At 43.3% G+C, this 20,698-nt stretch overlaps 1 non-coding gene and 1 pseudogene across 1 annotated transcript; one reads left to right on the top strand and one right to left on the bottom strand.

Annotated features, from left to right (window-relative positions):
• The first annotated feature begins 2,025 nt into the window (after positions 1 to 2,025).
• Positions 2,026 to 2,110, top strand: LOC147930920 (small nucleolar RNA R71; annotated as a pseudogene).
• An 11,347-nt stretch (positions 2,111 to 13,457) lies between these two features.
• Positions 13,458 to 13,563, bottom strand: LOC147930919 (small nucleolar RNA R71). The gene has a single exon (XR_015576804.1). It is a non-coding gene; the product is annotated as a small nucleolar RNA R71 (small nucleolar RNA).
• Between the last annotated feature and the right edge of the window lie 7,135 nt (positions 13,564 to 20,698).

Raw genomic sequence — 20,698 nt, 5'->3', positions numbered from 1 at the left:
AATTGGCTCGATTTTGTGAGTACAGGTATGAAATTAGAAATGTATTACGGTACATGTCTAAATTGGCACTCTTTGTTTGTACATGCAGCAATTCACACTTTTGAGATGTGTACGGGTATGAAATGGCTCTTTTCCCCAATCCATGGGGACTTCTTCTTCCTTCTTTTTGGCTTTTCTATTTTCTATTTTTTTTTTGTTTTTTTTTATAAACCTGAAACTAAAATGCAAAAATATTAAAAGTAAAAGAAAATAAATCCTAAAAATAAATACTTACTAGCTTGGGTTGCCTCCCAAGAAGCGCACTTGTTTAACGTCGTTGGCTCGACGTTAGCCGCCAAGTTAGGCTTGAGAAGAGTTAGCATTGGGAATCAATGCTCCTTCAGCTCCTTTGATATCTTGATAGTCTGCTCCAGCTTCAATAACAAGTTGTCCATTTGCAGAAGTTTCAAAAACTTTAGCATGAAGAAGAACTTCTTTAGTATGCCTTATCATCTCTTGGATTTGTTCCTTGCTCTTGCTACTTAGCTCATGAGGAACTATGATCTTGATCTTGGAAATTTGTGGTGGCTTAGGCGGTTTAGGTGGCTTAGGTAGCAGGTTGTTGGTGCTTGTGAATGGAGAATGGTCGAATTGCTTCATCTTGTCTATGTTAGGGTCCATCGGTTCTTCATGTAATGAGTACGTCGGTCACGGTTTCGGTTTAAAGATAGTTGGATATGACTTCTTCTTGTTGATGTTAGCAAAGATTGTCCTCTTTGACTTGTGGTCTATGATTGCTCCAAAAGTAGCTAGGAATGGTCTTCCTAAAATCAATGGTCTCTCGGTCTTGTCTTCCATATCTAGGATGTGAAAATCGGTAGGAACTATGCAGTCTCCTACTACAAGTTGTAGGCCTCGAACTAATCCATCGGGAACCTTTTGTGATGAGTCTCGAAAGGCTAAACTGAGGTTGGATGGCGATATGTCTCGCAATCCTAGTGTATCGGCTACACTTCTTGACATAACATTAACATTAGCACCAGAATCACAAAGCGAGTTAGAGAATTCAATGCCTGTTATGGAGCATGAGCAAACAAAACGGCATGGGTCTTCAGCTTTAGGTAGTCTCCTTAAGGGGTAGTTGCTAGCGGTTTCTTCATCAAATGGATATGTTAAACGAATAACATCTTCATAAGAGTCAAAGAGTGGTACCATAGACTTGGCGTCACGGTAGGTGAGGGCTGGTATGGCTGAGATAGCATTGCAATATCCGTTAGGATTCTCTTCGGGGTTTCCCGGAAGTATACCAACTTGGCGTGGAACAGCATTAGCGGTTTGAGCAACTTGAGTTTCAAGCTTCTTGACATGGATAGAAATGCGTTCAAACTTCCCATTCAGTTCGGTATAGATGTTGTCCATCCTTGAGTTGATATCTCTTGATTGCTTTTGAAAAGCAACAAGGAGTTCTTGCATCTTTGTGTTGACGTTTGCTCAGCTTGAGAGTTAGGCGCCTGGGCTGGTTTGTTGTTGTTGAATTGGGGTCGTGGTTGTAAGTTGTTGTTGTTGTTTCCACCAAAGTTGTTGCTTTGAAAGCGGTTAGCTTGCTGAGGATAATTCTGATCTTGGGGATTCTCCACATTTGGGTTCCTATAAGAAAGGTTAGAAGTGTTTCTAAAATTGTTGTTGTACCCACGGTTTTGGTTGTATCCTTGAGCACCAACATAGTTGACTTCTTCTTCTTGGTCATATGAATCTTCTTGGAATGTCTCCATGTTTCCATTGTTAATAGTCTCACAAGCGTTTACTCCATGTTGTTTATTTCTTAGAAGTTGGTTCATCATGTTCTTAAGATCAGCAATCTCATTAGCGTCGGAATTGCTAGAACGGATGTTTCTATCAAAATTGGTGCAAGTGTTGCTACTACTTGCGGCAAGGTCGTCGATGAGAGGTCGTCCTTCTTGAACGGTCTTCGTAGTAAAATCTCCATTGCTGGCCGTGTCAAGTGAAAGTTAATACTTGAAAGTACTTAAGAGGTTACCTTGAGCAAAATCATGATGGGGGCAGTCACGTTCATAGTCCTTTAAACGTTCACATGCTTCATAAAAAGATTTGACCTGTCCTTGTTGAAAACTTTGCAGCTTGTTGCGAAGAGAGTTGGATCTTGACTTAGTGTAAAAGTGGTTGAGAAAGGCTGACTTGCATCCTTCCCAGCTAGTGATTGATCAAAGAGGTAGAGACTTCAACCATCTATGAGCCTTGTCGGCTAGAGAGAAAGGAAAAAGCTTACACTTCAAGTAATCTTCGGGAATTCCATTGGTTCTTGTAGTAGAGCATATTTCTTTAAAAAGATCAATGTGGTTCATCAAATGTTCAGTAGTAATGCCATGGAACTAATTTTGCTTCACCAAACCAATAATTTGAGGTTTAATCTCGTAATCATGTCGCGGAGGATGAGAGATATGGATGGCAGCACGGTCTTGAACGAATTGGTTGGGAGCATCATAATCGGCTATGGTACGGTTAGGTGCGGTACGTCTTAGAGGGTGCACATAAGCAGGTTTTCTTCCGCCAGCTTGAGGTAGTGGTGGATTAGCAACGAGAGCAGGCTGGTGAGGAGGAACATCGAGGTTGTCTCCCACGCCTAGAGGATTAGCATCACAAAGAGCTTGTAGGTTGTCTCGGCCAACTTCAGGGTCGAGTTGCAGATCAGCGGCTACAAGGTTGGGGTTGCCACCTTGTGCGAGAATTGGTTCTCCTTGCTCGTTGAGGGCAGGAGGTATCAGTGTTTGCTCGAGGTTAAGGAGACCTTGGTCCTGGTTCCTTTCTTCGGCCATGAGTTGTTGTCTTCAAAGTTTCCTAATTTCATGTTCTAGTCGATCAATGTCTGGAATTGGAGATACGGTTTCGGAGGGTTGACTCCTAGTCATGCACTACAAAATCCAAAAAGCAGAAACTAAAGGGGAAAATAGAGGTTATCGAAAAACAAGAAAATTAAAAATAAAACTCAAAAATTCAAAAGAAAAATTCAAAGTATCTTAGACAAAAGTTCTTATCAAATTCAATGGGAGCTAGTTACTCTCCGGCAACGGCGCCAAAAAGCTTTGATGTGTGTAGAATTCCACTCCAAATCTTTTACCTGAAAAGTCTACACAACGAGTGAAAGTGCATAGTTAATCAGTGTAGTATTTTAGGATCGATCCCATAGAGAGTAATAGCAAACACAAATTGTATTAAAAGAGAAAGAACTATGGCTAAGACTAAATAAGAGATTGGGGTTTTCGTTTTCCTAAGATCTATTGCAAATAAATAAAATATAAATAAAAGCTGTTTAAACTATAAGACTAAGGCATTGGGCAATATTAAGTGTAAGATCTAACATGTAAATACTAATTTTCGGTCTAGGTTCTCAACTACGAAACACTAATGAACTAACTAGCTATTTTCATAGAATGAAAGTCTAAAGTCTTCACACTCTGTTACTCAACTTTTGTAGGCAACGACGCATGTCAACCAGCTAGTTAAACAAGTTCGATACATTCACGAAACTCCACAACTCAACTTACACAGGTTACGACGCGAGGTTTCGGTATAACACTAGTTCGGAGAAGCAAACATGAAATGCACACAAGAAAACATGCAACTATAACAACATGCAATGCACACAAGCAAACATGCAACAACAAACGACTACATGCAAGCCTTAATAACTAGAGAAATATCTAGAACTAAGCGCTAAACATGCAACAACTAACATGCAATGCAAACAAGCAATCATGCACAAACAAACAAGCAACAAAGAAACTAGAAAATAAATTCTAGAGACTAGGCGCTAAATACTAACATCCAATGCACACAAGCAAACATGCAACAATAACAAGCAACTTACGAAACTAGAATGGAATCTAGAAACTAAGTGCTAGACACAACCTCACACTAACATGCAAACAAGCAAAACAAGACTTAACCATCTAAGATTTAATCTAGATGGAAAAGAAATCAATCTACTCAACACCAACGAATTTGCCTAGATTTAACTTAGAAAACTTAAGCAAAAACGATTAAAAACCCCACCTATCATGTGCCATATCACATGCATCGAAACTCACCTGGACTTGGCTTGAAAGAAATTATCTAACAGCTTCTAGTCCTAGCTAGCGACGCGGAAGAGAACAGCTTCTATGCAGACGCAGCTACAAATTCGTGGAAAGAAAGACTCTAAGGAAGAACTCTCTCTCTCGCTCTCTCCCTAGCTCTCTTCTCTCTCTCTAACTCTCTAACTTTCTCTTTTACTCTAACTTAGCAAGAGAAAACGAAAATCTTCCTCAACACACACTAAGGCCTCCTATTTATAGTGAAAATGGTGTGAGATTGGGCGGCAATTCCAGCCAATGCATGGCGAGCACTTCCTCTACACTTTTGAGAAAATGAGATTAACACTTGGCCACTAAAATTTTTTAATCTCCACTATCCCTCTTTGATTTGTTTATTTCCCCACTAATTCTCCACAAACTCCTCTTGATTTGTTTATTCCTCCACTAATTCTCCACTAACTCCTTCTTGATTTGTTTATTCCTTCACTAACTCCACTTCCTCCACTTTGATTAATTTAATCTCCACTTCTTCACTTGATTTGCTTGAGTCTTGATAAAACAAGATTTTTCTTATCGGATCGGCATCTCTCGGGCGATCGTCGGTCATCTCTCGGGCGATCGTCGGTCATCTCTCGGCGATTCTCGATCCGTCTCGGTACTCTCTGCAACTCTCTTGGACATTCTCGACAACTAACAGCAATACTCTCGGCAACATTCCGACGATCCGTCTCAGACGATACGGGCGATACGTCTCAGACGACTCGGCCATCTATCGATCTGTTTAAAATTTCTCGGACTTTTCTTCAGCAAATCATCTGCTCTCCTTGCTGGCTTCTTTTCTTGGTCTTTTAGCCTTGAGTTTTACTTTGAAAATTTACCCCTTGGTGAGGGTCACTACATTCTCCACCCCTTATAAGAATTTGTCCTTGAATTCTAGGGTCTTCTCCTCCTTTTCTTGTGATGCCGACGCTTCTTGACATCTACGTCTCCATCCTGCTAGTACCGTGATCACCATTACATTAATACCTCCGTCGTAATATTTTTGGAAGATTGAACTTCCTCTTCTTTCCTTGGTCTTTACGAGTCCTTCTTGACTTGTTTCAATCTTGGTCGTTCTTCACACCATTACTTGACCTTCTTCCAACACTCCTTGACTCTCATGTTGACAAGGTCTATTTCTTTAAACAATTGCTCCATTCGCGCCATTGGCCAGCGCTATCGGAAAGCTTCTTCATCTTCAGCATTCGTCTAATTCTCCACACCTTAACTTCTTCTGTTACTAAGGTTTCTTCCTTGATATACCACGACATGTCTACTCCTTTAGACTCCTTAGTTCAATGCTTCTCTTTCTTCAGCTTTTTCTTGACTATTCTCTTTCCCTCCGACTTACAGCCTGGTTTACTCCACCATCTTGATATGCTCATCATATGACTTCGTAATCTCTCATCTGTTGGCCACATTGACAACAAAATTTTGCTTCTCCGGCTCCTCCGGCTCCTTTAACCTCACACTCCTTTTTACTTCTCCGATTCCTTTAGATTTTCGATCCTTAGGATTTTAACTTCTTCGGTTACTTTAACTCCTCCAACTCTTTTAACTTCGCATTTCACATAGCTTCTCCTCCGGTCTTTCTTGGTTTCCGTCTTCTTATCTCATAAACTCCATGTCTTTGATTAATTTAATCATTAGACTTGATCAAATGATCTTGATAGAAGCTAACGACTTCTCCACCTTCATTGGTTTCGCACTCCATATAACTTTACTCCTTCTATTCTCTTGGTCTCCACACCTTGATCCGATAAAATATCTGCTCCGGTTCCTTTAATCTCCACGCCTTGGTCCGATTAAAACTCTTCTCTGGTTCTTTTAGTTTCCACGCCACTGGTTCGATGTAATGCCTTCTCCGACCAACTTGGTCTCATCTCCATATATTGGAACTTCCATATACTAGATTTATTTTGATCATTGGACTTGATCAAATAATCTTGGTCCCTACCAAAAACTTCCTCATCTTCATCGTTTGTCTCCATCCCCAAACTCCTTGGTCGTCTCCTAGACGTCATCTAACTCCTTTGCTTATGAGGTTTTCTTGGATAAACCTCAATCATCTCGCTACTTAGCACAATAATGCTTTATTTCCTTCGCCATCCATGTCGTCCACACTTTGACGCATTCTTTGTTCTTTTTCCCAGTTTGGTTCGATAGAACCGCACTAGTTTTGCCATCGAGCATAAAATTTGCTTCACCTTCTTCGCCATCCATTATTTTCTTGCACCCTCTTGCTAATGCTTAATTGGTTTACTCCTTGATTTCCTTTGCCATTCATTTTCTTCTTTTCTTCTTCACGCTTCAACTTGGCCAATTCTCTCGAACACGATCTTGATTTTAGCCACCACTCCAACTTGCTCCACCAAACTCAACACTCCCAGGGTTCCACTATACGGCTAGGAAAAGGTTCAATCTAGAACACTAAGGTTTCCCCTACACGGCCTAACACTAAGGGTTCTTTAAAACGCTTAGCTAGAAGTCTTCCTGCACACAACACCTAGAACTTGGGCTAGCACTAACAAAATGCTAAAACAAGCCTAGACAAGCAACAAATATAGCAAGCAAACAAACAAACAAACACGCAATCACACAAAGAGGGAGTTAGCGCCCATACTTACCTTCCCAATCGCCGCACGGTTCTGAAGGTCTAAGGGTTAACTACCTAATGGAAAGGATAAACACGATCCCTTCCTACTTGCTGCTTCAACGGTTGCTCTCCTCTGGGACTGGTAAGTGGGGGATCTCTTGCTTTTTGCACTGCTTCTACAGCATTGATCAATGGGCATGCCACCATGTAATGGCCACTCTCGCCACAGTTGAAACATACAATGTGAGATGGAACTGGCAGACGACTCTTCCCTGTTCTCTTACACTCAAGAAAATAATGGCCTCGCTCTCCACATGAGTGACATACAACTCCTCCTCTTATCTTTGATGTTGGGCTACGCCCTTCTTAGTTTGATCGACTCCTCTTTCGATTTGTGCCAACACTTAGCACCATCCTTGCCTTGTTCTTCCCATGGTCTTGTCGCATGGCTCTCTTCTCCCTTTCCAATCTTTCCTCCATGTTCACAACTCTTTCAACCAACTCATTGGTTCGCTGGTAAGTTAGAGACCTTAGTCTCCTCCGGATGTCTTCTAGCATTGGTTGCATATGGTGATGAACCATGGCTACTTCATCTTATCCTCCTTGGTACGCATACCTTCGGAGTCGAATAAAAATTGACTCCAACTCTCGAACGCTCCTCTCGCCTCCTTCTAAGTTCGTGAACTCAGTCTCCAATTTATCTTCGGCGTCTGGTAGAAATATCTCCGTTCAAACTCTCTTTGAAAATCTGTCCATGTTGGGTTCCTACGACCATAATGTCTCTTCACAATGGTCCACCAATAACTTGCATCATCCTTCAAGTAATGCTTAGCAACATATTTCTTGTAGTCTTCTTGACATCGAGTTACATTGAAACTCCTCTCCAAGTTTTGCAGCCATTGTTCTGCTTCGAACATGCTTGTTCCTCCTCGAAAATACTTGGTTCCCAAATTTTTCGCAATCACCACAATCTTTAGGAAGCTCGGGACTTCTGATTCTCTTGGCTATGACACTTGCTGTCATATAAGCACTAGTATCTCCTGGAACATTGCTAACACAGGGTCTCTTGCGCCACTCTCTTGACGTCTTGGCTCTTCACGTACACTCCTTCGTCTTATCTCTCCGGGTATACTTCCTTGTTTTGGCTTCTCTGGTACATTCGTTTGTCTTGGCGGCTTCCTCCTTGGCTCACATCGTTCATGATTTGCAGAACGTACTCAAAATGGTCTTTGACCAAACTTGATGGCTGTCAAACAAGCTTATCGTTCCACGGATAACACCAATCTCCTTCCTTGAGAGCACCAAACTTCTTTTCTCTCATGTATCTTGATCTTGCTCCGAAACTTGATTGGTATAAGGATTCTCGCGACTTACTTCTTTTGGAACTCTACCTTCCTGTCGCTCGCTCGTCATTCTATCTTGGTTTTGTCTTTCTCTCGACATCATGTGGGTCACTGTTCATCGTTTCTTCCCTTTGTTCTCCATCGCCAAACGGATCATTCTCCAACGGTTCTTGCCTTTGATCTCCATCACACGGGTTTTTCTCCATCGATTCTCGCCTTTCCTCCTTGGCATCATATTGATCACCATTCAATGATTCTTGACATCATATTGATCTCCCTCAAACGATTCTTGATATTCTTCCCCATCAGCTCTTGAATCACCCCATGACCATCCCTCTTGACCTCCCTGATCTGACATCTGCACCAGCATCCAAGGGTAAGTCCTAATCCCCTCTACCTAAAATGCACAAGGACGTACCGGTTTCCTAGAATTGCCTTTGCGACTCATTACTCGATAAAATATTTGAAAACGCGTGTTCCACGAGCATCATAACCATGCTCTGATACCATCGTTGTAATGCCCCCAAACCGTCCTATGACCACGCAGGCCAATGGACAGCCACGGAACGCCACTATGGGAACTGCACCGAGGTGGTCCAGTCGAGGGACGGAAGCTGCAGACTTCTCGACTGGTCCTCCTAGCACAATTCCACCCGCAACCGAGACTACTTAGGCTTTGCAACCCTTGCGGCATGGTGCGTTGTGTTGGCCCGGACAAGGCTGGAACTAAACGAAGTGACACAACTAAATAAAAATAACTTTCAACTTTATTTACTTCATAAAATAAGTTCATAAAACATTAATACGAAAATCGCGCCAGGCCTAAGGCCAAAATACGACAAATTAAATTTTACAAAAACGACTTGCGAAGGCAATGCAATTCTACACCGGCTGGCCTAACGTCCAGCGCTTCCCCTAAGGCTTTTCCCCACTAAGGTTACCTGCAACACAAATATGGAGTCTTGAGTGCTAAAACACTCAGTGAGTTTGGAAAACTAACAAGAAACCAAACCCAACCCCAACCCCAGCAAGCAACACACACATCATGCAAGCAAAGCAAATACGAAAGCCGAAGCTAACAACATGCAATGATAAGCTATCAACATGCAAGACAAAGCTATCAACATGCAAGCCTAAGCACAACAACTACATGCAGCACTCAAATGCAACATGCAAGCCAAATGCAAGAAAAACAAGCAAGATAATATGCGAGTTAGTCAAGCAATCTCCTAGTATACTATCAAAGTATACGCATGCGGAAGCTGAAAACTTCTTCTTCATCTTCAAGGGCCTTCGCTTCTTCACTCCACCACTTCATCGTGTCCTGACTTCATTACTTCCCCCATACCCGTGAACACCTATACTCACAGCTACAAAGGCACGCGAGCATAGAACATCACATGCGAGTCCCTCTCAACAGGCTCTCTTGCCTACACCATCGTGTAGTACTCGGCCATAGGCTGCAATCCCGTCTCTCTGAGTCTTCGTAATCCACCCCGATTACGGCCTTGGGGAAGTCTTCTCCTGCACAACCTCAACACACAACCAAACAAACCTGCAAAGCCCACAAGCTACATGCAAGCTACAAATAACAAAATGCAATGCACACAAGCAACCATGTAACAATAACAACATGAAATGCACACAAGCAAACATGCAACAATAACAACATGCAATGCACACAAGCAAACATGCAACAACAAACGACTACATGCAAACCTTAGTAACTAGAGAAATATCTAGAACTAAGCGCTAAACATGCAACAACTAACATGAAATGCAAACAAGCAATCATGCACAAACAAACAAGAAACAAAGAAACTAGAAAATAAATTCTAGAGACTAGGCGCTAAATACTAACATGCAATGCACACAAGCACACATGCAACAATAACAAGCAACTTACGAAACTAGAATGGAAACTAGAAACTAAGTGCTACACACAACCTCACAGTTACATGCATACAAGCAAAACAAGACTTAACCATCTAAGATTTAATCTAGATGGAAAAGAAATCAATCTACTCAACACCAACGAATTTGCCTAGATTTAACTTAGAAATCCTAAGCAAAAACGATTAAAAACCCCACCTATCATGTGCCATATCACATGCATCGAAACTCACATGGACTTGGCTTGAAAGAAATTATCTAACAGCTTCTAGTCCTAGCTAGTGACGCGGAAGACAACGGCTTCTAAGCAGACGCAGCTACATATTCGTGGAAAGAAAGACTCTAAGGAAGAACTCTCTCTCTCGCTCTTTCCCTAGCTCTCTTCTCTCTCTCTAACTCTCTAACTTTCTCTTTTACTCTAACTTAGCAAGAGAAAACGAAAATCTCCCTTAACACACTAAGGCCTCCTATTTATAGTGGAAATGGTGTGAGCTTGGGCGGCAATTCCAGCCAATGCATGGGGAGCACTTCCTCTCCTTTGTGCATGTCTTCTACACTTGTGAGAAAATGAGATAAACACTTGGCCACTAAAACTTGTTTAATCTCAACTATCCCTCTTTGATTTGTTTATTTCCCCACTAGTTCTCCACTAACTCCTCTTGATTTGTTTATTCCTCCACTAATTCTCCACTAACTCCTTCTTGATTTGTTTATTCCTCCACTAACTCCTTATAAAACAAGATTTTTCTTATCGGATCGGCGTCTCTCGGGTGATCGTCGGTCATCTTTCGGCGATTCTCGATCCGTCTCGGCACTCTCGGCAACTCTCTCGGACATTCTCGGCAACTAACAGCAATGCTCTTGGTAACTTTCCGACGATCCGTCTCAGACGATACGGGCGATATGTCTCGGACGACTCGGCCATCTATCGATCCGTTTAAAATATCTCGGATTTTTCTTTAGCAATTCTTCTGCTCTTCTTGCTGGCTTCTTTTCTCGGTCTTTTGGCCTTGAGTTTTACTTTGAAAATTTACTCCTTGGTGAGGGTCACTACACCGTCTCTACTTTGTTGGCGGTCACGAGCTCTCCTTTGCCGCCAAATAGCCCCATGGAGCCATGCTCTTTTTAGATTTGGTTGCAAACGTCGTCGAGGCTAGGGAGCTTATCGGATCGCAAGATATGTTTGATAAGGTCGTTGTATGAGGGGTTTAGGGTCAAGAGTAGACCAAAAACCTTATCTTGTTCAGGCCTCTCGTTCAGGATGGCCAGATCTATTATCGCCGGTCGGAGCATCTCTAGTTCAGCCCAAAGGGACCTAAACTTCCCAAAGTGCTTGGTGAACTCCATGTCTTCTTGGTTGAGATTGTTGATGGCTCTCTTAATCTCAAAGACTCGGTTCACACTGGTAACATTCCCAAAGACATTCTTGAGAGTGTCCCACAAGTCTTTTGCGGTTTCACAATAGGAGAAAGGTTCAAGAATAGGAGCATCTAGGGTGTTTTGAATGATGGCTAGAACTCCTTGATCTTCTTGAAACCACTTGTTTCTTTCATCCGCGACAAGATCCTTGCCGTCTTTGGTGGTCTCGCCACTTGGAGCTTCGCTCTTGACAACATGGGACCAAAGTCCTCGGCCACATAGGGCTGTCTTCGTGGTTCTAGCCCACAGTAAGTAGTTCTCTCCCTTGAGAGTAACCGGAACAATCATAGTTTTGGTGTTTTCCATGGTAAACTCGTTGGTTTAAGTGTTTATCCAACGGTTAAAAGAAGAAGAGTTTTAAGAACAAAGAGTTTTGAGAACAAAGAGAGTTGATGCGTGTGATGGAGATGGAGTCAAGAAACAGGAACAATCTGCTCTGATACCATGTAAGAATTAAAGAAGAGAGATTTGAGTGTAGCCAAGAGTTGAAATCGGAAATCAGATAGAGTAGGAGGAGAGAGTAAGGAGAGTATGCGATTGAGAGAGAATTGGAGAAAGAGATATTTTATCTTCTTTCAACATTTAGAACCTAGTTACAATCAAAATATAGACATATACAAAAAGATATTCTCCTAAGATGCTATGTACAAATACACATAATGAAAGTGACATCTCCTTAATCACACATGTGACTCTTTCTTATCTTCCCACTTGTTCAAACTGGCCAACGGTTAGGAGAGGAAGGATCTCGAAGATTGATGACCGTTGGAGGCTTTCCTTGATGGACCGGACTTGGTGTTCTCTCGGTTGTACGGACGGCCCACTCGGTTGATTGAACAGACGTCCGTACGTGCCACTTCATAATTGTTGCTAGTGCGAAAGTGTGGTGACAAGGTTTTAGAGGTTCATTGTCTAGGAAATAATTGCTTGAGGCATGTAAGGCATCCGTACTGGTCTAGAACACTTATGATTCGATTACCCCCATCCTTAGGAACTTTCGTATTTCATTTCTTGCATTTTCTTTACTTACTCGACCACTTACCCGATCAGGCACACGATAACCTGCATCGAGTAATACCTCGAGCTGTTCATATTTTACTTGCATACTCGATCACCCCACTCGATCCTATACTCGATTGCTTGCATCGAGTGCTTAGGTCGTGTGGTTTACTTGTTTATATTCTTTACTTTGTTTATATTAGGACTGTTAAAACCAAAACCTTTATTGTTTGGCTTGACTTGTATTGTGCTGATCATATCCTTCCTGCTAGCAATACACAACCATTTCGACTGATAACCCTTTGTACTACAACTGCATAGGGGATTGATACCCTGGGTGAAAACATGTCTATCAATTTGGCGCCGTTGCCATTTGGGTTTTTTAATTTTGCTACGTTTAGGATTTCAGGACTTGCTAGATCAAGTTCGTTTATTCATATTTGTTTCGGATACTGACTTGTTTGCCTTCGTTCTTGTTTCTTTTGAATCGCAGGTACAAAACGAGCACCCACCCGACCCGTCACTCGATCACTTGGATCGAGTTGATCCTCGTGTACACACTCGGATACTTACATGTGCATGCAAACACGATCCAAGGGTAGCCAGAACCTGAGTCCTTTCATCGACAACATCGACAAACCTCGGCTACTCAAACAACAACAAGCTCAACCAGAACCAGCAATCATTGAGGAGACGATGAATAATCAGAACGGTCCACCAGCTCCTTAAGCAAGGACCAGCATAGGAGGAGGAGATGTTCCGACTACTCACACTCAGAGGAATGGCATTGTGCCACCAGCTGTGCAGAACAACAATTTTGAGATCAAGAGTAGTCTCATCCAGATGATACAGAGCAACAAGTTTCATGGACTGCCAATGGAGGACCCATTGGATCATCTGGATGAATTTGATAGGCTGTGTAGCCTAACTAAGATAAATGGAGTCAGTGAAGATGGATTCAAGCTCAGGCTTTTCCCATTCTCTTTGGGAGATAAAGCACACATCTGGGAAAAATCGCTCCCTAAGGAGTCCATCACCACTTGGGAAGCGTGCAAGAAGGCATTCCTAGCCAAATTCTTCTCAAACTCCAGAACCGCAAGGCTGCAAAATGAAATTTCAAGCTTTGTACAGAAGAACAACGAAACGTCAATGAAGCTTGGGAACGTTTCAAGGGGTACACTACTCGATGTCCACATCACGGCTTCAGCTATGCTTCATTGCTGAGCACCCTATACAGAGGAGTGGTCCCCAAGATACGGATGTTGCTGGACACCGCAAGTAATGGTAACTTCCTCAACAAGGATGTTGATGCAGGTTGGGACCTAGTTGAGAACTTGGCTCAATCTGATGGCAACTACAATGAGGAATATGATCGCTCTGTGCGATCTACAGGGGAGGAAGATGCCAAGTATAAGAGGGCCATGAAAGCCCTCAATGACAAGCTCGATCAGCTCCTCAACCAGCAGAAGCATGTACATGCTATATCCGAGGAAGAGCAATTTCAACAACAAGATGGGGAGATTATGCAGCTAGAGGATGTTAACGACATCAACAACCAAGGAGGTTACAACAGAGGATACAACAACTTCAAGCCAAATCCGAATCTGTCTTATTGGAACCCGAATGTTGCGAATCCTCAGGACCAAACCTACCCATCTGCCGTTCAAGGGAACCAGACTCAACAGAAGCCCTTTGTCCAGTACAACCAAGGCTATGCACCTAAGCAACAATACCAAGGGACCTACAACCAACCACCTGGTTTCCAACAACACCAAGGTCCACAAAACCAATCACAAGAAGCCGAGTTACGAGGTCTTATTCAGCCGATGATTCAGCAATAGGCTACAGCTTCTATGGACATCGTGAAACGGTTCGCGGAAATGAGCAACAAGATCGACTCAGGATACAATGACCTCAATGCCAAGTACGAATCACTCAACACAAAGGTTCGATACATGGAAGGCCACCACAACAACCAACCCGCACCAAAGATCAATCAACTCCCATGTAAAGCTATTCAAAACCCCTAGGATTATGCGATGCTCAGGCCATTTTTCTAGATGATGACTATGAGGATCACCTCACTGGGGACAGTGATGATCAAGATGGGGAGGATGTGGAAAACTCAATGAAAAATGAGGCCAAATACTATATATCCAAGTATGAACCCGAGCCTTCACCCGAAGAGACTGATCGAGTTGATGATCGAGCACTGGTTCAAGAATCACAAACTGAAGAACAATCCGAAGAGGAACCCGATTACCTACACGATGGTGTTGATCAGATGATGCATCGAGTAGATGTTGAGAAGGGAGATCAGCCTCAACCACCTGCACTTGTAGGAGGGGAGTTGGAGGAAAGGTCCAATGCTGCACTTGACATCCAGTTGGAGGCGCTTGCAGAGCGAATGGCTAAGCGCCAAGCTCCACCACCTAATCTTTTGCCCCCACACGAGCTTCAGCAGGAAGCTGCAAAGGAAGCAGCTAGATTGTATTGATCAAGGTTGTGTCCGAGGCTCGACTGTACGGACGTCCGTACAAGTTCACAATAAGGCCGAGTTCGCTATCTAAGACATAAGAGCAAGGGAGGAGAGGAAGCTCAGTCCATCAAGCCCATTAAGAGTTCTAGAACACTCTAATCTAGCCGTTGGAGATCGGTGAGAAGAAGGAAGAGTCACGGGTGCACAAGTTGACTTAGGAGACGTCACTATCACTTGGGAAACACTTCTTCCTCTCTCTTAATGTCGACATCTTATGTTTCTATTCTTGTAAAGGGGTTGCCCTAATTTAGTCCTCTATTTAAGGTTGTAGACATGTGTTGTAAGAGATTATTCTAGTGGAATCTTCTCTTCTTCTCATTCTCTTTGTTCTAATGAAACTCTCTCTCTCTCGATTCTACTCTCTATTCTCATTCACTTCCGCTAATTCTAACATTGTATCAGAGCTAGGTTGTTTTTCTTGACAATCTAACTCCTCTATTCTACAAATCTTCAAATCTTCTCACTCGATTCTCCATTCTTGCTACTATTGCTACTTTTATTCTCTGGGTAAACGTTTTATCCAACGGTCCATAGCATTCAAACCATGGAAAACGCTAAGCCGATTGTTACACCGATTGTTCTCAAGGGAACAAACTACTTGTTGTGGACGAGAACCACAAGAACCGCCCTTGGAGGTCGAGGCCTTTGGAGTCATGTCGAAACCGACTATGTTCCGAAACAAAACTTCAAAGGAGAAGATGAAAGCGCTTCCGAGGTGGAAGTAGACGAAGAGAGCGAGAGGAAGGCCAAGTGGTTTCAAGAAGACCAAGTTGTCCGATCTGTTCTCCAGAACTCTCTCGACACGCCAATCCTTGAAGCCTACTCTTATTGCGAGACGGCCAAGGAACTTTGGGAAACGCTCAAAAGCGTTTATGGTAATGTCTCGAACTTGACCCGAGTCTTTGAAGTCAAGAGAGCCATCAACAGCCTGAGCCAAGATGACGTGGAGTTTACTAAGCATCTTGGTAAGTTCAAGGCTCTTTGGTCGGAACTCGAGGCCTTACGGCCAAGTTCCCTAGATCCGACATTTCTTAATGAGAGGAAAGAGCAAGATAAGGTCTTTGGCCTCCTACTCAAGCTCAACCCAGCCTTTAACGATCTCATGAAGCACATCCTAAGAGGAGACAAGCTGCCCAGCTTTGAAGAAGTGTGTTCCCAAGTTCAAAAGGAACAAGGCTCACTCGATCTCTTTAGCGGTAAGGGGGAGCTGGTCACGGCCAACAAGGGTGTGTACAAGCAGGAAGATAGGAAGGTCTGGGTGTGTGACCACTGCAAGAAGAGGGGACATATGAAGGACAAATGCTGGATTCTTCACCCCCATCTTAAACCGGCAAAGTTCAAAGAAAATCTCTCCAAGGAAGCGGTAGGTGAGAAAGGGGCCGGTTCATCGAGGCAAGGAGAAGAGGCGGCCATGACTGCGTCCTATGGGGAGGTGGTGAGGAAATCTGATATAGATTATCTCATTCTTTCTATTGCCTCGCTCAAAGAATCCGGTAGCTCATATCTTGCTTCTAAACCAAGTAGGTCTCTTGTTGTTGACTCGGGTGCTTCTCATCACATGATTAGTAACCCTAGTCTAATTAACAACATAAAATCGGCTTTAGGGAGTGTTATTATTGCTAATGGAGAACAAATACCTGTGAGAGGAATAGGGGACTTGAAACTATTTGATAAAAACTCAAAAGCTTTCTTTATGCCTACCTTCACTTCTAATCTTCTATCAGTTAAGAGGGCCACTAATGATTTGAATTGTTATGCAATATTTGGTCATAATAGTGTTCATTTTCAGGATATTGAGACTGGGAAAGTTCTTGGAGAAGGACAAGGGAGTGGAGATCTCTATGTCCTAGAGAAAACCTCACCGAACCTATCTACATCTCTTAAATCTTGTTTTGTTGTTAGTTCGAATATGGTGTGGCAAGCTAGGCTAGGTCACCCACATTCTCGTGCTTTGAGTTTAATGTTTCCTAATGTTTCTTTTGATAACTCAAGTTGTGAGTCTTGTATCCTTGGAAAACATTGCAAGTCTATTTTTCCAAAGTCAACTACTATTTATGAGCATTGCTTTGATTTACTTCATTTGGATGACTATGAGGATCACCTCACTGGGGACAGTGATGATCAAGATGGGGAGGATGTGGAAAACTCAATGAAAAATGAGGCCAAATACTATATATCCGAGTATGAACCCGAGCCTTCAGCCGAAGAGACTGATCGAGTTGATGATCGAGCACTGGTTCAAGAATCACAAACTGAAGAACAACCCGAAGAGGAACCCGATTACCTACACGATGGTGTTGATCAGATGATGCATCGAGTAGATGTTGAGAAGGGAGATCAGCCTCAACCACCTGCACTGGTAGGAGGGGAGTTGGAGGAAAGGTTCAATGCTGCACTTGACATCCAGTTGGAGGCGCTTGCAGAGCGAATGGCTAAGCGCAAAGCTCCACCACCTAATCTTTTGCCCCCACACGAGCTTCAGCAGGAAGCTGCAAAGGAAGCAGCTAGATTGTATTGATCAAGGTTGTGTCCGATGCTCGACTGTACAAACGTCCGTACAAGTTCACAATAAGGCCGAGTTCTCTATCTAAGACATAAGAGCAAGGGAGGAGAGGAAGCTCAGTCCATCAAGCCCTTTAAGAGTTCTAGAACACTCTAATCTAGCTGTTGGAGATCGGTGAGAAGAAGGAAGAGTCACGGGTGCACATGTTGACTTAGGAGACGTCACTATCACTTAGGAAACACTCCTTCCTCTCTCTTAATGTCGACATCTTATGTTTTTATTTTTGTAAAGGGGTTGCCCTAATTTAGTCCTCTATTTAAGGTTGTAGACATGTGTTGTAAGAGATTATTCTAGTGGAATCTTATCTTCTTCTCATTCTCTTTGTTCTAACGAAACTCTCTCTCTCTCGATTCTACTCTCTATTCTCATTCACTTCTGCTAATTCTAACAGATTGGAGGATGAGGTTAAGGAAGATGTCAAGGAGATCGGATTTGAAATTCTGAGAAGTGGAGTTTGCTTGGATCCTGAGGTGAGAATTGAGGAAAAACTTGAAGATCCTGGCTCTTTCACATTGTCGTGTTCGATAGGACTTCGGATATTCAAGAGCTGTTTGTGTGATCTTGGAGCTTCGGTTAGCATAATGCCACTGTCAGTTGCTAACAAGTTGGGATTCACTGATTTCAAACCAAGTAAGCTGTAGTTGGTTCTAGCTGATAGAACGGTGAGACATCCGATTGGCATTCTAGAGAATCTGCCTCTAAGGATTGGGAGACTGGAAGTGCCTACCGACTTCATGATCCTGGATATGGATAAGGAACCAGATGATCCACTGATTCTAGGAAGACCATTCTTGGCAACAGTTGGTGCTGTGATCGAAGTAAAACAAGGCAAGATCAAGATAGAGCATGGTGAGCACTTCAAGATGGAGTTTGATGTGAAGAAAGGGGTTAAGAGGCCAACCATAGATGGTCAAGCTTTTTGCACCAAGACCAAACAAAGGAAAATGCCACATCTTGAAGAGGTCAAAACCATATTTGCCATGGAACCTAGACAAAATCTGGTAAATCTTTGGAACCAGCCTACTGTAGTGGAGAGGATTCCAGAACCTCTTCCACATGGATCCCATGCTTAAAGAGCATGAAGAGTCAAGCTTAGTGACTCTAAACAAGCTCACTTGGGAGGAAGTCCCAAAGGTATCTTTTAATTTTAGTTTATTTGCTTTATTTACTTTTATTTATTCTCCTTTTGCAATTTTTATTATAAAAAAAAAGTAGAAAAAACAAACGAAAAACAAAAAATGGAAAATTGGAAAGAGGGAATTGGTAAACCCGAGGGTCAACCCGACAACGTACTCGACGCGCCTGATCGTGTTCCTGCTCGGGTGGCGAGTGGAGTCCAAATTCCACAAGCCAAGCCCACTCTCGGTGAAGCCCACCAACCAAACCCTAGCCTATTTAAGGGATTCGACATTCTCTCCCCAAGCATCACCGATAAGTTTCTCTCAACCCTAGAGTTTTTGTATTCCTTAGTTTCTATTATCTCTCAACCTCAAGTTTTACTCGATTTTCTTTGAGACTAACCCTATTAACTCAAGACTTAGCTTTTTCTTCTCAAGGAATCGACATGGAGCCAACCGCTAGAACCTACCGAAGTAAGGGAAGAAGATCTACCTCTGCTGCTGCTACAACCAGACGAGACGCCGCCGAAGTTCGACAATCTCAAGGGAGAGGAAACGTTCCACATTCCCAACCGTTGGGTGGACGTTTAGCCTCCCCTACCCAATGCACAACTCGATCCACCACCCGACATGATACTTGAGTAACCGATCAAGTAGGCCCCCGTGGTCGCTCACCGAGTCCAATGGCAAGTGCTGTCCGCCGTTCTCCTCGACGTAGGGACCTGTCTACGTCCAAAAAGACACTTACCGACCCTATGGAGGTCGATTCTGATCTTGGAGGGGAAGCACAAGGTGAGATCCAAACCTCTCGATCAAGGAGTAGAGCCGCAAGTTCAAGGGGGAAGAGACTGGCTTTGGAGAAGGCTGAGAAGGTGGCTGAGAAAGCAGTTGAGGAAGAAGATCAACACGCCGAGGAGGAGGAAAGAGAAAGAGAAGAGGAGCCTAGAGAGAAAACCCGCCAAGCCTCACGGAGGCTAAAGCAAAAGGAAGTAGACACTCCGGCAAGACTATTCAAATTCTTCCGGAAGATGAGGTTTGTTGGTACCCGATACCCTCACCGTGAGACCATGAAGCAATTGGGCATCGCTAGAGATGTAGAATTTCCGTTCGATATGTGCCACATGGGCAATATGATGCGATCCCACCTAGAAGCATATAAGGAAGAGACGGTCCGTTTCCTTTCTACCCTGAAGCTGCACTATTTCGAGGACCACCCGACCTTACTACCCGATGGGGGGATCGGGTTCATCACCTTCTCCGTTCGGAACACGGAATACCGGCTCACTTTCAAGGAGATGGAGAAGATGTATGGCTTCAAAGCTGGTAGTGGGGAAGGTATGGAGGTCAACAAGGAAGAGATGAGGTCCCTATGGCTGACAATAAGAGACAAGCACCCCTACAAGTCCACGAGCTCCAAATCTGCTCAAATAAGGAGCCCTGTTTTGAGGTATTTTCACAAGTCCCTCGCATGCACTCTTTTTGCTAGAAAAGAGACTGGGAATGTGAACGACCATGAGCTTCAGTTGTTAGATGTTGCATTGTGTGGAATTTTGGATAGTGCTAGGGATGGAACACCGCTAGTAGGAGACATAGCTGATACTAGTATGTTGTTCATGCTACTCGATCAATTCCTGTACTTGAAATCGTGGGCTGTGAAAAGGAGAGAAGGAGGCTGAGAGATCTCTATTGGGGAACTAGTCACGCCAATCTTGGTGGCATGCGATGTGCCCTTAAAGGGAATTGTTCACGAACCAAGGTGGCTGGATGCGGACTACTTCGTGCTAGGGAGATTTTTGGCCTATGAGAGGCCAAATGAAATGACACTGTTCAAGTTTGTCCATCCAACCGCCAGAGCTGCTCAAATGGTTTTACCCAATGTCATATACACCAAGGTTCGGCTAGGAAACAACATTGACTTCGCATCACCGTTGGAAGAGCTGTACAACCCGGAGGAGGAGTCCGAAGCTGAGAAGAGAGAGGAAACCGGACAGAGACAAGGAGACAGGTCGGAGGAGTTTGATTTTGAGGAGTAAGTATGCTCTCAAAAGCAACCGGTTGGAGTGAGAGAAGCTCACAAAAGGACGGTTGGTTGAAAAAGATGAACAAGTTCTTGGTGAAG

The sequence above is a fragment of the Camelina sativa genome, chromosome 12 (genome assembly GCF_030686135.1).
Source record: "Camelina sativa cultivar CO46 ecotype springtype chromosome 12, ASM3068613v1".
NCBI lineage: Eukaryota > Viridiplantae > Streptophyta > Magnoliopsida > Brassicales > Brassicaceae > Camelina > Camelina sativa.
This window is presented reverse-complemented; position numbering and strand designations above follow the sequence as displayed.